This window comes from Protopterus annectens, chromosome 4.part0 (genome assembly GCF_019279795.1).
Source record: "Protopterus annectens isolate FY-2018-M chromosome 4.part0, PAN1.0, whole genome shotgun sequence".
Lineage (NCBI taxonomy): Eukaryota > Metazoa > Chordata > Ceratodontiformes > Protopteridae > Protopterus > Protopterus annectens.
In genome coordinates this window covers 239099960-239117319 of record NC_056733.1, presented here as the reverse complement: position 1 = coordinate 239117319, position 17360 = coordinate 239099960, and the positions used below count along the sequence as shown (strand labels likewise).

The 17360-nt window shown below is 39.7% G+C and overlaps 1 protein-coding gene across 2 annotated transcripts in view; it reads right to left on the bottom strand.

Moving 5' to 3' along the window:
• The window catches only part of LOC122799277 (monocarboxylate transporter 4-like), a 712696-nt gene that overhangs the window by 85238 nt on the left and 610098 nt on the right, over positions 1-17360 (bottom strand). The gene's annotated exons all lie outside the window — the stretch shown is intronic.

Below are 17360 nucleotides of genomic sequence, written 5' to 3'. Positions count from 1 at the left end.
AGTTAAGAATACAGACTATTTACTAACAACATAATTCACCATTAGACATCTTGTATATTGTAAAGCATCCTGACCTTACTTTTAGAAGTGACATATGTACCTGAATGGGTACACATTGGAGCTACACTCTAGCTTCTCTTTGTATCTCACAGTACAGAACTGAAGTGGTTAATTTTTAAAATTTTTTTTTTTTGCATCTGTCAGTGCAGTGTAATATGTGGCAAGCCATTTGTTTTTCTTTCTCATGATCATTCTCACAATATTATTCCAACAGTGATTCCCTGAGCCAGACACCTTGTAACCTGCTCCAACCACAGAAGTGTAGGACTACAACCTCCCGGCCATCACCATTTATGTCACCTGTCATCAAATGTAATAATTCTTCTGGTGATCACATTGTTTTTTTTAAATGGCAAAGACTGTAGACTGTCAAAAGACATTAGTAAGCTAAGGATTGCACCCATACACCATCTACCATCAACACGGTGCTGATTAATTTTCTCCTTGATTTGAAACCATCATCCCCTAAATTACAAAGTACACAGGTTCATAAGTTCATAGGTGTGTACTAGGCTAATGGCGCTGGAGCCTTTACAAGCCTAGCCCATAAGATTACCCTGGCATCGTGCCACCCGACCTTAGTTCCTAGTGCCTCCGTCGAGTAGAGCCACTGGAGTGATCCCCGGGGTGAATTTTCTATTTCCCATCCACTCATCAAGATTTCTCATGAAGAAGGCCAGTGAGGTGCTCTGCTTGACATGTATGGGAAGTCTACTCCATAGCATGGGCAGTCTCTGGGTTATGAACCTGTCCTTCCAGCATGTTTTGTTGATTGTGGTAATGAGGTTGAGGTGTCTGGAGTTGTGTGATGCGGAGGGATTGGGATTTCTTTAGATGTAGCATCTCTAACAGAGCTGGGCAGACATGACTTTCTAAGTCAAGCAGAGATAGCCTCTAAGTAGGCGATATGAGACTGAGAATAGTTGGAGTTTTTTGAGTCTGTCCATATAGGACAAGTGTTTAAGGCCTAGGATCCTCTTTGTGAGGTACTTTTGTGGTCTCTCTAGTTGTTGCAGGTGTTTAGTGAGGTACATGCCAAATGGGGCATTGTACTCGATGATTGGACTAATGAGGGAAGAGTAGAGGGAGACAAAGACCTCTCTTCCTGGATGCAAAACCTTTAGTAATGAGATGTGCCATAGAGAAGGACTTTCTGACCACAGTGACAATGTGGTGGACAAAAGAGAGGTTGCTGTCAACCTGTGTTCCTAGGTCTGTGTTCAGTGGACTACCATCAATGTGGTAATTCAAGGGAACCGGGTTTTTCCCAAGGGGGATGACGACACATTTTTTGTCATTGAGCTTAAGATCATGGTTCTGACACCAGTCGTTGGTCTCAATGAGGCCTTTCTGTAGGAAGTCAACATCACTTGGGGAGGTAATAATAGCTCCCAACTTGCAATTGTCTGTGAACTTTGTCAGCCAGAGTCCTTTCGTGTTGGCCTGGACGTCAGAGAAGTAGATACCAAACAGGAGAGGACCCAGGACCAAACCCTGTGGGACTCCACTTCTGACTGGTCAACAGTCTGACTTGGAGTCAGCTACTTTCACACTGTGGGTTCTATCTGTGAGCCAGTTTGCAACCCACCTAATGATATAGGGGTTGATGCCTTGCTTTTATGAGTTTTTCTATGATTCCTGAGTGGGAATGGTATCAATGGCCTTGGCCAGATCAAGGTAGGCTGCATGAACCACCTTGCCTTCATCCACAGCTCTGGTGAATGACTCAAAGAAGTCGACCAAGTTGAGCAGGCATGATCTACCCTTCACAAAACCAAACTGTGTAGGATCCAGAGTTTGGAGATTCCCTATGTCCTTGTTTATTAGGTCCATGATGATGCATTCAATAGCTTTGCATATCAGACTCATCAGGCTAATGGGGTGATAGTTCCTGGGGTCTGTAGACACTCCTCTCTTGTGGAGAGGGATGACTGTAGCAGTGCGTCATTTGGTAGGGACAAAGCCTGAGGTGAGGCTGTGATTGAACGGGGCACACAGGTGAGGTGCCAGTTCACTCTGTAGTTCATGTAGAACACAGCCGGGTATATTATCAGGTCCCATAGAAGCTGTCATCTTGGCCTTGGACAGTGCTGTTTTAACATGTGCAGCAGTAATACTGGGTGCCTGGCAATCTACTGGTATTGTGGTTGGTACTTTGGGGGGGGTGAGAGGGGTAAAGTTGGCACTGAATCTGTCGGCCAGTATATTGGCAATATCTGTTGGCTTGGTATAGGAGGTACCATTGTGCAGTAGCTCAGACAAAATCTGGGTATTGCTGTGGAGATTGTTTACATAACTATAGAAGGCATTGTGGTTGTCTTTACTATCTGCTGCAATTCTGTTTTCATAGCTAGCTAGCTTTAGAGGATTTGATGAGGGATCTTAACCTTTTGTTGAGGCTGATAAGGGAGTTTTTCCACTCTTGAAACTTCAACTTATTCCGCATCAGTTTCCTCCTTCTGTTGTAGAGTTTGTTTATGGCCGGGGACCACCAGATTGGCTTCCTTTTTTTGAGGAGAGCATCTTGGTTCTATTGGGTATGGCGAGATCCATGCATTTGTGTACGTGTTTGTACGGTGCATTTGTGTATGATTCAGTGGTCACGCAACCATTCTCCATTTGCATGGGTGCCGTGAAGTTAGCCATCTCTGTTTTTAGGAGCCCAAAGTTAGCTTTGGAGAAGTTTTTCATGGTGGTTACCTTTGTGGGGTGGTGGGGTGGGAGGGATGTGGCTTTCCAAGGTGATTAGTTTGTGGTCGGATCTAACCAGGGAGAAGTTGACTATTGGTATAGAGCAATGGTCGCCCATATTAGTAATGACCCAGTCAAGGATGTTGCTACCTCTAGTGGGGGTAAGAACAAGCTGGTCCAGGCCACTGGAATTAATGTATTCCAGAAAGTGTTGGGCAAGTGCATTGGTACATGAGTGGTTTTCCCAGTTAATGGAGGGGTAGTTGAAGTCGCCCAGTATGAGAATGTTAGTTTGGATCCTAATATTCTCCAGGGTGCTTAGGAATGTGGAGTGTGATTCTTGGGATATGGCTGGGGACCTACAACAGGCTATGACCTGAATCGCTGTCTTACCCAATGTTAGCTGCACCTGAAGTGTCTCAGATGTGTTATGTTGGGCTACCAGTCTGGAGGTGTTCGCATCCTTTATGAATATGGAAACGCCACCGCCTTTTGAGCTTCAGTCCAAGTTCTGGGGCCGAAAGGTGTGGAATGTGTTATAGCCTGGTAGTGCAGGGGTGCTTTCTGCTACCTTAAACCAGGTCTCCGTTACAGCAGAAATGTCGATGTTCTCCATTTTAAGGAGTTCTTTGAGCGTGTGCATTTTGATCAGATAATATCAAGGTGAAATCAGCAATAGTTAACATTCTTCTAATGGATAGCTAAACATGTCTCCCACTTCCTGTGCCAGCAGCAAAAGGAAACATATTTGCATGTTTTAGTCTAACAAAGCAGTAATTACTTGAATCTTTTTATCTTTTTAGCACCGCATTTGAACCAATCATGTTTTTTTTATTTTACTTTTAGTTTTCCTTTGTTGCCCAGTTAAGTGAACTGGTCCATGCACCCTTTGCAGGCATGACCCAGATGCAAATCCATAAATTGTTACATAGATAACAATTACATGACATTATTTAAATACATTTGAATGATTGCATAAGAGTTAGTTTACATCTTATAAACTATTACACAGATAACTTTGAAATTATTGTGACACAGTTAGTTTACGTCTTGTATTAATAAAGGCACTTAGTAGAAAGAATTACATGGCAAAAGTATTCCATGGACAGTCAACCAGACTACCACAGGTGTCTGTGGAATACTTTCTTCTTTTTTACATAGTTTGCTATGGTTTTATGGCAAAAGTATTGTTTTTCATGGGTCTATATCAGTTCGTCGAAACGGCTGACGATCGAACACCAGATGTTCGAACTGTGAAGTTCGAACACTGATTGTCGCGAAGCTGTGGAACACCGAATACTTTCCCAGGGAAAGAATTTGGTGGGCCGTTTCTGTGGATTCGCAATTAACAGGACTGTGGTGGGAAGTTACGGGTCGGGTTCAGATAAGTGTGCGATTGTGTGGATGTTAGGGTTAGGGCACGGTTTAGGTGAGTTAGGGTTAGGGCGCGGGTGAGGTGGGTGTACGATAGTGACAGACTTTAGGGTTAGGGCGGGATAGGTGAGTTAGGGTTAGGGCACGGGTCAGGTGAGTGTGCTATAGTGACAGACCTTAGGGTTAGTGTTTGGGTTAAGGTAAGTGGATAGATAGTAGTGTATGTACAGTTTAGTGTAGGGTTAGATGTAGGATTTTAAGTGTTTGTGTGTGGATTGCTGTTTTTTTTGGTGTGCTTGTGTTGTATGTGTGTTTTTCTTGGAACAGCAATTTTTTTCCCCTGGGAAAAAAAAATCGCTGTTTTAAGACTTCGATGTTTTTGTACTTCATGGTTAGAAGTTCGAACATATGGTGTTCGAACTTCAGCCTTTTCAGTGAACTGATATAGACCCATTTTTCATATTTGTAGAGACTGAATATTTAATGTAAAATACATTACCAACACTTTATATGTGTAATACAGTTTTACATATTAATTTATGACATTTTCATGTACACTGCTAACAATTCATAATAGTAATACAGTTTTAGATACATGTTCTTGACATATTTCTGTGTAAGCAGTTATTAATCGTTTTGTTGTAATTCAATCAGCAGGGCAGTAGAGGTATAGCTCAGGGCTATCTTGGTATTCCCATGGAGACTGGATACTGCTTGGTAGTTTCTGAATTAAGAGCAGGGAAAGAAGGTGAAAAGAGGAAGAGTCTGACGTTTGTAAACAAGCTGACAAAAGGGACAGCATGGCTCTTGTAGGGAGGGGAAGGTGATAAGTGAGTGGCTTTGCTGTCTTAAACATTTCTTAAGTACTTATTAGATTCGATTTATCTGAAGGTTAACTATAACTTCCTATTTTCATTTACAAAGACTGACCAATCATCTCAAATGTTCTAAATCTCGATGTTCTAAATCTGGTAAATGTACAGATGAAATGTTACTTTATGGTGGAGATCAATACCTGTTTAAAACAAGTGAAAAAGGACAGCTAGCCTTTATCCATGAAACAGGAGCATTTGTAGGTTTTCCATAAGTACTCCAGAAGCTTCTTTCTAGAATGTGTGTACTTTATTAAGTTCCTAAGCTATCTGTGTAGGTAGTTTCAGTTCAAAAGGGCTGCTTTACTGAAACCTTTTCCTTGGATTAAATTCTAAAGGGTAGCTTGTGCTGCATCAGAGTATTATTATTATTACCTTGTTCCTGAGAGAAGACAGAGATTTTGACTAGAAGCTGACAGATGGTTAGAAATTATTGTATAAAATCTTAAAGGTAAGTGAGTATAAAGGAAGAATGGAATGAGCTGTTACTGGAACCATATATTTTTCTAGAGTTAGGCAGTGGTGCTACAGCTGAGGGGACAAGTTTGCATACCACTCAAGTGCTCAGATTTTTGCAGAATGTTCAGATTTTTGCTTCATATTTCTGGTCTGCTCCTCACAAAATTGTTATTTTTCTGGAAAATCATTGAGGATTGAATTCAGAAAATAACAGCGGACATGTGACTTTCAGACTTTGTACCCTTCAGAAAAGTCATAGTAAACAAAAACCTGATATTCTATTAACTTTCTAAGTTTATAAGCAATATTTAAAAGTTGTCCCTAATTTGGAGCTTTTACCCCCACCCCCCCATTATTTAGGGCTGTGTCCAGATTTTTGTGCTAAGAGGTTGAGAGGTTTGACAGTTTGGCAAGTCTGCACATAGGTTCATGGGTTGATACTAGGCTATATGGCCTAGGGCATTTATAAGCCTAGCCAGAGTGTGTTTGGCTTTCGTCACCCTTTTAGATTAATTGACTGTGCCTCTGTATAGTAGATCACAGAAGGTAGCCCTTTTAAGGTTAGTTTACTGTACCTCTGTCAAGCAGGGACACAGAGGAGATCCCAGGGGTAAACTTACGATCTCCCATCCACTTGTCAAGATTTCTCTTGAAGAGGGTCAGTGAGGGGCTCTGCCTAACATGGATTGGGATTTTGTTCCAGAGTGAGGGGAGCCTCTGGGATATGAATCTGTCCCTCCAGCATGTCCTATGTATTTGTATGCTGAGGTTCAAGTCCCTGGAGCGTGTAGCTCTAAGGGATTTGGATTTCCTGAGGTGAAGCATGTCCATTAATTCTGGGTTGGACATGGCTTTATACGTCAGACACAGATCGCCTCTGAGTAGGCAGTACACAACTGAGTAGAGTTGGAGTTAACTGTTGTTTAAATTTTGTTTGTGCTGTAAGAGGAACAGAGGGAAATTATTTTGAGAGCATACTCGTCTAGATATGAAGACATTCTTAGCCAGAGCTTGCATGTTTTCTCTCGTTAGATGACTGGACATACAGCAGACAGCTTTAAGCTAAGTTGTAACTTTTGAGATAGTAGGGTCTGTGCGGTTTTGAATATCAGAGTAGGGTGTAAAATTAGACTCAGATATTTGCATTTGTCCACTGAAGAGACGGACTCATTGCTAGGTGTATGCATCTCAGGAGGTATATTTTGTTAATTTGTGCTGGGTACTGAAGAACACAGTTGCTGCTTTAGTCATATTTAGAGTAAGATGGCTGATTATTAGTTAGCATTTGGCAAAGAGAGGGGAAATCATTCTGAAGAACAGTTAGGACACCTGAGGAGGATGAACCACTTCTGTGAAGGATTATGTCATCAGTATAAAGGACGATGTTAGAAGGAGTGATGGCTGTCATTATGCCCTTTACAATATAGAGAATGGTATGGGACTAAATACAGAGCATTGTGGGACTGCAGCTGAGAGCATACCAAGTGCTAATGGAGTTTGTCTTTTTGCACCAGTTTTTAAACCAGTTGCAATGCCAGAAAATGCTAGGGTGATAAGATTGTGTGGTAGTACTGAGTGTTGCATTTTCCAAAGAGCTGCAGAGGTCAGTGCAGATAGCCCCATTCTACCATCTCTTCTCTATAGATGCGAATACCTCATCTGGTATGGTTCTTATGGCAGTTAACATGTTGTGTCCACTGTGAAATTGTGTTGTGAATTGGCTAAAAGTTTGCATTGCTAAGGTGTTCAAAGACCTGCTCATAACTGAGTTTTTCAAATATTTTTGTGATTTGGCTGAGGATGGCTGCTGAGGGAAGGAGTACACGTGGGTTTTGGGAAATGGAATTATAAGTGAATGTTTAAAGTGGTTAGGTTATGTTGACTGTGGTGATAAAAATGTTGAAGATGTATGTTAGAAGTTTGGAAAGTTGTTTAGCATACATTTTGAGAAATGCAGGCAGAATACTACTGGAGTTTGGGTTGCATTTTTTCCAGTTTTTTAAATATTTTTGACTGATTTGGCAGTGATCTCTCTGAGGTAGAATGTCAGCTGAATGAGCTAGTAGTGGTAGAAATGTCTGGTGGTGGACTATTCTGTGGAGTTCAGGAATGGGAAATAATCCTTAGGTTGGTATGTGAGACGTGATTAGAAGGGGCAATGACAGGAGTACTATAACAGACTTGAAGTCCTCTAGCATGTTTAAGCTCGACATGCTGTATCTATTGCTGCTACTGCTAATACAGAACAGTTAGTGCCTTTCATTACTCCTCAGAACTGTTTTGACTAAATTAAGGATCTTTGTTATTTAGCATAAAGGTATGTGGCTTTTACTTTTTTAATTTCTAATTTGCAAGAGCACCTTTTGTCCATGTAGGTTTGAGAGTTGTGTCTACATTGAGAGAATATCCATACAGCCCATCAATCCTTAATAAAGTTCCTTAACACTGATTCAAGTGAAGGGAAGTGATGCCCCTTTAAATGTCTCTTGGTTGTTAGAAAATGACTACTAAGAGCTGTTCTAACCAAGGAAGGGAAATCTGAGCAGCAGTTGTTGGGTCCTCTGTTTGCAATGGGAGGATCAATCCAGTGCTGTTACATCAGCAAACGCCTCATCTTCTTTGGATTCTGATATGGGTGCATTTCAGTTATTAGGGAGGTCTTGAGGCTTTGAAGGAGTGGCTACCTTGTACAGGAAGATGATCACTAAGATGGTTATGTAAGCAGGCTATCTCGTTCACCTATAATGGTTGTATGGTCTGAAGACAGCTGACAAGAACCGCCTTCATGATGTTCAGTTTGATCTAGTGTGGTCTTTATTTTTTCTTTTAATTCCATCAATCAAATGATTTAAGTTTGTAATGCCGTGATAAAGATGGATCTCATTCCTGAGTCCGAGTATGATTAAAGTTCATGAAATTAGTATTGTTTTAGTCTTTGATGTATGCAAAGAGAGCACTTCTCAGCACCTAATATGTACCAAGAAATACTTTCTTCTGCAATTCATAACAAGTTATATGTTTTAGTAGTATATTTACGTACTCTTGAACTTTCTTTTTTTATTAGCCCTGTTTGTTTTTCCTATTACTGGAACTGTTTGGTTTTCTTTACTCCACATTAGTCTAGTTCATGCTTGCAAATCCTTGCAATTTATGACTTTTCATCTATCAGTATGTACAACACTAAAGTCAATCAGTATAGCTACTTCAATGATTAAGGCTACTTTTGTCCTGTTTTCTTTGACTGCTATGTCTAGTTTTCTTGCATATGTTTTTAACTGTTGATCTCATGTGATCCAAACTTTATCATTCTCTATAAAGCTTTGTGGTTTACATTCCGAATGCTTCTTAGCTACCTGTATATTGTAGTATATGGACAATCCCCAGTTCAATGGTCTTGCCTCATTATTGTGCGTTTTAGTACACAAACCCTCAGTTATGCATGTACCACAACCAGCAACAAGATATTCAATTGCTTTCAGTTCTGTTTACAAAACCTACATCTATTCCTTTCTCTCTCCTTTTTGAATAGACTTCATAAACCAATGTGTATGCAGCTCACAGTCTTGGGCTTCCCATGCTTAGCAATTCACCTTAAACATTCATGCATCAAACCTTGGTCAAAATGTGGTTGTTATAGTTCTCTGCACTTGCCACTATATTTGCGGCATTTCCAGTTTTCTTTCCTTTCCTAGCCCTTTTCTTTATATTCTTTCTCTTTTTATAGAACTTTATGTTGCAGTCTGATTCACATCTACTTTTGATCTGAGTTCTGTTCCCACTCCTTTTCAAAATTCTTCTGCTAAACTACACAAATATGTCATCTGAAAGTTTTTACTTTCATGCTTTACAGCTGTCACTGTGCTTGGATCTGATGAAGTCAGCAAGTACATACATAGTCCCACAGCTGCAGACCTATCCATGTAGTGACTTTTGAGGAGGCCTACATCTCCTTCTGACTGAGTGATACATAATCTTGCTATGCACTACTTTTAATGTATCATTTGATAAGCATGAACCACTTTTCTTGTTTTCTTGTGCAACTAAGTCATTACAGTTAGGGATCAGTCAATCGCACCAGAAAAGGAAGAATATACCTTGGACTTTATCCCTAGATATCAAGGCAGTTTTTGGTTTTAACTTCAGTCTTCTGAAGTACTCCTTACTAAGCTCTAATCTCATTTGTTCATGTTCTATTGCTGACCCTTAATCTATTCAGAAATAATAATATCTATGAACAAATTACCAGCAGAGTTTCTAAAAATTTCTGCAGACGCAGTAGCCTACCCTATAACCATTCTCATCAATAGGTCCCTGTCAGAATCCATGATATCTCATATGATACCACTTCATAAAGGAGGTAACTCCACAGAACTTATCAACTACTGACCAATAGCTATTCTATCCCCTTTGGCAAAAATCCTGGAAAAGTGCATACATTCTCAAATGATAGACTACCTGCATTCACATAAACTCCTGTCAAACACTCAGCACGGCTTTCGTCCCTTTCACAGTACCACCACTGCCCTTCTGTCTTTCACCAATATAGTTAGCACACATAGGAACAATGGCAAATTTGTATCTGCTACCTTTCTTGAACTCTCAAAGGCCTTTGATATGGTCAGACATGATATACTTATCAAAGACCTATCTGAACTAGGACTAACTAAAAATTACATATTCTGGTTCCAAAGTTATCTAGATGGCCGCCAACAAGCAGTACTGTGGCAGCAGGAACTCTCACCCCTTCTTCCAGTCACTCTGGGTGTACCACAGGGCTCCATACTACACCTATTTCTTTTCACTATTTATACCTCGACTCCCAATGCATCTGTCATACAATATGCAGATGATTCTGCATTAATTTGTGCAGCTTCCTCACTACAGGGACTCCACATATTAACACAACAATCTTTCCTCTCTATAGAAGCATGGCTTTCCAATATCCAACTCATACTTAACCCTGCTAAAACCAAGCTGCTGCTCTTTAAACCAACTAGGCTCACCTCATTAGCTACACCCTTTAACATTAAATCCAGCAACAACACTTCTGTCTCTCCCACTGAACACACCAAACTCCTTGGCATAGAGATTGATACTCCGAGATTTGATATCCATATCTCTCAGACCATTAAGAAAGTACATAAAAAACTAGGTACCCTGTATAGAAATAAACAATTCCTCTCCAAACAAACAAACAAAAGCAACCATATCCCGCACTTACTTTATCTCTATCCTCTTCTATGCCTCACCCATTTTTACCAACCTTAGAAAAACAGACTTAGCAAAGCTTGAATGCTGTTATAACAAAATAGCTAGATTTGCTACAGACTTCCCATTTAGAACTCACCACTGCTCATCCTTAACACAGCTCATCTGGTTGGAACTCCCCCATCTCTTACATTACAATCAACTGTCTCTGGCCCATAAAATTCTACATCAACCAGATAAAACCCCCGCACTACAAAACTTACTTCACCCTCACATAAATAATAGAACATTTCGCTCCAGTAACTCATCAAAGTTACTAAAACAAATAATACAGCAGGGGACATGCTATTCTCTAACTACATGTCAAAAATCTGGATCACTCTTCCTAGTGATATAATTACTACCCCTTCCTTCACACTCTTTAAACATTCACTTACAGCACATCTCGGTAACAACTGGCTATGCTCCTGTAACACACCAGGTTAAACATCCCACCACATTACTGCTGTTCCTCTCTTTTACCTGACTTCTTACAACTCAAGTAGCTTAATGAGCCTAGGCTCTTGAATGGTATTGGGTATTGTTCTTATGCTATAGTAAAATGTATTGATATTTCCACTTGGTCTAAACAATCTTTCTTTTTAGAGATTCTAGCTTAGTCTTAATTTCATGCTGATACTTTTATTAGATAGGAGACATAATTAATATGTGCAGATCTTATAACTCTACTGATCTTTACTATGATGTATTAAATACTGTGTCTTTTATAATGATGTATTAATTTCTAATTGTATTATGTCTGTAATTTTCGACCTTATATATTATCTGACCAATGTCTAATTGAATTTTTCAACAGTTATAGTTCTAGACATGCTAAAACATGTTCTAGATATTACCTGTTTTTGACTGTTTTGTTTGTTTTGTTAACATTCTGAGCTTTTCTCCCTGAGCCTCTAATGAAAAAGGACCTGTGTCCAGTGGACTTTCCCGATAAACAAATCTAAAATAAAAAATAAAATAAAATTTGCATGCACTCTCCTGTTCAAGTTCCTTCATATCACATCCTGTCCTAGATTGACTTTTCTTAGTGATGCAGCTTTTTTGTGATAAATGTTGCATTATTATCAAGACCAAACGGAATTCTTGCATTATCTCAGGAAGTTTTAACATTGTAGCTGTGGTTTCAGATCCTCATCTGATGAACTATACATGAACTGTGCAATTTAAATGAAAAGTAGATGAGATGCCTTTGAATAAGACTGGTTTCTGGAAATTAAGCTGTAAGCATAGTGTAGTCTATTACAGGTTAATAGGTTCTAGGCAGGTACTAGGCTATTGGCCCTAAGGCCTATATAAGCCTAGCCAAAAGGTACACTGGCTTTTGCCACCCAAGAAAATTATTTTCCTGTGCCCCTGTCGAGCAGAGCCACAGAAGTGATCCCCGGGGTGAATTTCCTATCTCCCATCCAATCATCAAGATCCCGTCACCAAGATTTTTCTTGAAGAGTGCTAATGAGGAGCTTTGTTTGATATAGATAGGTAGTTTGTTCCAGAGTATGGGAAGTCTCTGGGACAGGAATCTATCCCTCCATCATGTTCTGTTTACTGTGGTGATAAGGTTTAGGTTCCTAGCACGTGTAGCTTGGAGGGATTGGGATTTCTTTAAGTGGAGCATGTCCAACAGCTCTGGGTTTGACATAGCTTTGTATGTTAGGCAGAGATCGCCTCTGAGTAGGTGATATGCGATGGAGTAAAGCTGGAGTTTTTTGAGATGGTCTGAATAGGGAATCTGTTTTAGGCCGGTAATCCTCTTTGTGAGGTATTTCTACGGCCTTTCCAGTTGTTGTTGTAGATGTCTTGTGAGGTACATACCAAAAGGGGCGTTGTAGTCTATAATGGGTCTAATGAGTGACGAGTAGAGGGCAACAATGACCTCTTTTTTCCTGGATGAGAAATCTTTTGTGATGAGGTGTGCCACGTAGAAGGATTTCCTGACTACTGTGGCAATGTGATTATCAAAGGAGAGACTACTGTCCACCTGTGTCCCGAGGTCTCTTATCACACTTTTGGTGTTAAGTAGACTCCCGCCTATGTGGTAGTTCATGGGTACAGAATTTTTACCAAAAGTGATGACAGTGCACTTTTTGGCATTGAGCTTGAGGCCATGGCTTTGACACCAGGCATCTGTCTCAGTGAGACCCTTTTGTAGGATGTCCACATCATTAGGAGTTTTGATTATGGCTCCTAGTTTGCAGTCATCTGTGAACTTTGTTAGCCATTGACCTTCTGTGTTAGCCTGTACTTCAGAGAAATAGATACCAAACAGGAGAGGACCCAGGACTGAACCCTGTGGTACTCCACTTGTCACTGGTCTGAAGTTGGATTTGGAGTCTGCTACTTTTACAGTGTGGGTTCTACCAATGAGCCAGTTGGCAACCCATCTTGTGACATAGGGATTTATAGGTTCATAGATTCATAGGTAGGTACTAGGCTATTGGCTCTAGGGCCTATATAAGCCTAGCCAAAAGTGCACCCTGGCTTTCGCCACCCAAGAAAATCATTTTCCTGTGCTACTGTCAAGCAGAGCGACAGAGGTGATCCCCGGGGTGAATTTTCTATTTCTCATCCAATCATCAAGATTTTTCTTGAAGAGTACTAATGAAGAGCTTTGTTTGATATAGATAGGTAGTTTGTTCCAGAGTATGGGAAGTCATCCCTCCAGCATGTTCTGTTTATTGTAGTGACAAGGTTTAGGTCCCTAGAGCATGTAGTTCGGAGGGATTGGGATTTCTTTAAGTGGAGCATGTCCAACAGCTCTGGGTTTGACATAGCTTTGTATGTTAGGGAGAGATCGTCTCTGAGTAGGTGATATGCGATGGAGTAATGCTGGAGTTTTTTGAGACGATCTGCATAGGGCATCTGTTTGAGGCCGGTAATCCTCTTTGTGAGGTATTTCTGTGGCCTTTCCAGTTGTTGTAGATGTCTTATGAGGTACATACCAAAACGAGCATTGTACTCTATAATGGGTCTAATGAGCGACGAGCAGAGGGGAACAATGACCTCTTTTTTCCTGGATGAGAAACCTTTTGTGATGAGGTGTGCCACGTAGAAGGATTTCATGACTACTGTGGTGATGTGATTATCAAAGGAGAGACTACTGTCCACCTGTGTCCCAAGGTCTCTTATCACACTTTTGGTGTTAAGGAGACTACCACCTATGTGGTAGCTCATGGGTACAGAGTTTTTACCAAAGGGGATGACAATGCACTTTTTGGCATTGAGCTTGAGGCCATGGCTTTGACACCAGGCATCTGTCTCAGTGAGGCCCTTTTGTAGGATGTTCACATCGTTAGGAGTTTTGATTATGGCTCCTAGATTGCAGTCACCTGCGAACTTCATTAGCCAAAGATCTTCTGTGTTAGCCTGTACTACAGAAAAGTAGATACCAAACAGGAGAGGATCCAGGACTGAACCCTGTGGTACTCCACTTGTCACCTGTAGGAATTCGGATTTGGAGTCTGCTACTTTCACACTGTGGGTTCTGTCAGTAAGCCAGTTGGCAACCCATCTTGTGACATAGGGATTTATACCTAGTTTAGTGAGTTTATCTATAATTCCAGAGTGGGGGATGGTGTCAAAAGCCTTGACGAGATCTAGATAGGCTGTGTGAACCACCTTACCCTCGTCTACGGCTTTGGTGACTGCTTCAAAGAAGTCTATCAGTTGAATTAATATAATATAATATAATATAATATAATATAATATAATATAATATAATATAATAAGTTAAAAAAAAGACAAAACAGTAGCAGTAACAAGGAACCACTCTGGAATATCCGCTATTTGAACTTTCTTCCCTGGGGTAATAATTTGCCCTTTATCACAAATCAGCTATAAAGTGGTTTGCCATTGTTTTGTAGTCACTACAATGTAATTGAGAATGCATGGTTATCTTACATATGTGTAAGCTTTCCATAATCCATGAGTATGTGATCGCATACTTCTCAACCTCTTAGTGCAAGAAATCTGGATAAAGCCAAAAATAATGGGGGGACAAAGGACCAAAAGCAGGGACAGACTTCAAATATTACTCTTATAAACTTAGAATGTTGCTTGAATAACATGTTTTGTGTTAGCATGCATTTTCTGGAGGATGTGAAGTCTGAAATGCAAATGTCTGTCATTATTTAATGACTTCAATCACCAGTGGTCTGCCAGGAACCCCACAAATTTTATGAGGAACAGACCAAAACTATGAGGCAAACATCTGGACATTCTGCAAAAATCTAGACAGTGGAGAGGTATGGTGGGATGCTATCACTTGCTTTTTTGTAATCTATCCATGCCATATGTTGATTCTTCCTCTACAGACCTCTGTTATGGCTTTGCTTAACTACAGATGATCCTTTATACCTTATACATTTCTTTTATTATCTTTTTGTTCTATTGCCATGACTGATATTTTTCCTACATGGCTATAATGTCTGTCTGAACAATTCCAGTATATAATTTATATATTGCCGAAAGGCACATTATTGGTTATTAAGTTATGTTTAGGATGGCTTGCAGGTGCACTCTTAAGGAGGAGTATGTTTTATCATTGTTAACCAGGTTGGTGTCTGTTTTGGCTGTGCATGTAATCATGGCTAAATCTTTGTGTAAATATTTTGATACTTTTAACCAAGAAATTAGTCACTGTATCTGAACCTATGGTCTTCCATTCAGGGTGTTTCCTTAATTTCTTTGGTTGTTAATTTCTCCCATTTCATAACCTCTACATTAAAGCTTCTTGCTGTTTCTTTTAACTATTCTATCAATTTAGCATCTTTGTTAGCTTAAACAGGGTTTTTATAAAACGCTTCTTCAAAATGCACCATTTTTGGAGGTGTTTCTAATACATCTCCTTTGTTTCCTGAATTCTCTACAAAACCTTTTTGGGTCATCAGTGAATTGCTTGTTTGTACTTTTCCTTTATATTTATCTGCATACCTTCTCTACTTGTGCTGATATTTTTAGTTTGTTATTGGAAATAGTATACAATAAATCCTGGTCTATTTTAATATTGTATGTTGCTTTTAACACATATATCTTTTTAAGAATTTGTGATGACATGTTCTCTTTTTTGTGTTCTTTTAACAGTAATACCACTTGCCTTAATTGCTTTACAGTTCTCTTTATTTGATGTTTCCATGGCAGCATTCTGCTTGTTCCTATACTTTCTTTTGTTACTCTGCATTTTTGTGGTGACACTTTATCTGTTATTAGTTTACCTGCACAGTAGTACATTCTATTTATTTCTGTTATATCACCTGAATTTCTTTTAACAGTCCTAGTTACTGTGTTCATCTGTTTTGACAGTCTTCTAACAGTTTGGGCCTTATTTACGTTCTGTAATCTGTTTCCTTCATCTGCCTTAATATGTGTATCTGTCTCTACTAAATCAAGCAAGTCTTCCCATAAACCATTTTCTCCTGGATTGAGAACAATATACTTGTTCTCTGTTCCTAGTTCCTTGTTGTGTAGTTCTAACTGGGCTCTCATAAGAAGGTTCCAAAACTTCACCTTGTGGCATATTTTCTTCAGATGCATCCTGTTCCGTCTGCCGCTCCTCTTAGTTTTGCTCTGTCCTTCATAAAATAAATAAATGAGGATTACATTCAATCAATAACAGTGCCATAACTGGCTCATCTAGCACCTGGTGCGGTTTCCCAATCTTCAGGCAAAAAAAAGGCCCTTCCTGATCTGGTGCCCCAAGACTATAAATCAGACCACAAAAAAAAAAAAACAGGATTTAAACTGACTTTAGAAAGCCGGCTGGTGCATCAGGTTTTACAGCAGCCAATTCACAACCCCCCAGAATTTTGACTGAAGAGCCAAAAAATAAAAACACTGAACTGCTTTTCTGTGCTGACATTTTGTTATATAATAGCTGCAGGAAGCCTTACATTTTGCCCTGTAACACTTTATGCTGGGGTACTTCCCCCATTTGCCCCACCCTTGCAAACGCTACTTCAGATACCCATGGTAAAAAAATTCCGCCATTCCCAATAAGGCAACTGTGCCCCATTTAAGTGGTAAAATTTTAGATTCTACAAACTGCTGTAATCCATGAGAATCCCTTTACATGAAAAGCGATTCCAAAACTCTTTATTCCTAAACTTTAATGACTACACATGGTGTCTCTTTTGAAATTCCATTTCCAAGAATTTCAATCTGCATATGTGCAGTTTCAACAAAGCAGGGAATTTATCAGTAGGAAAAAATAATTCAGTACTTTTAAATTCAGCACCAGGCTACCATGAACAAGTCTATGTAAATGGTGTTAACTCTGTTGAAAAGACTTGTCCATGAAAAGAAAGAATGTGTACATATCAAATATCAGGAGGCAGTATCAAACTGTTCCTCTCTTGATATCAGGCAGCAGCTCAAGGTTTGCTTCACTATTTAGGATCTAAACCACTACCATAAAGAGCAGACTATAAAACTAGTCTGTGAAGAAAAAGGGATAGATTAAACTTCAGTCACAGAAAACAACAGTATTGACAGATTATAAACTAATAATCTTATGCATTATAATTCAAACATCATCTAAACATCTGTTCCACATTATGTTTCATGTTCTACCTATAACAGTAACTGGGCTCTGTCATGTTAGGAGCCTTAATCAATTGCAGAGAGAGATAAGAAATGTGTAGT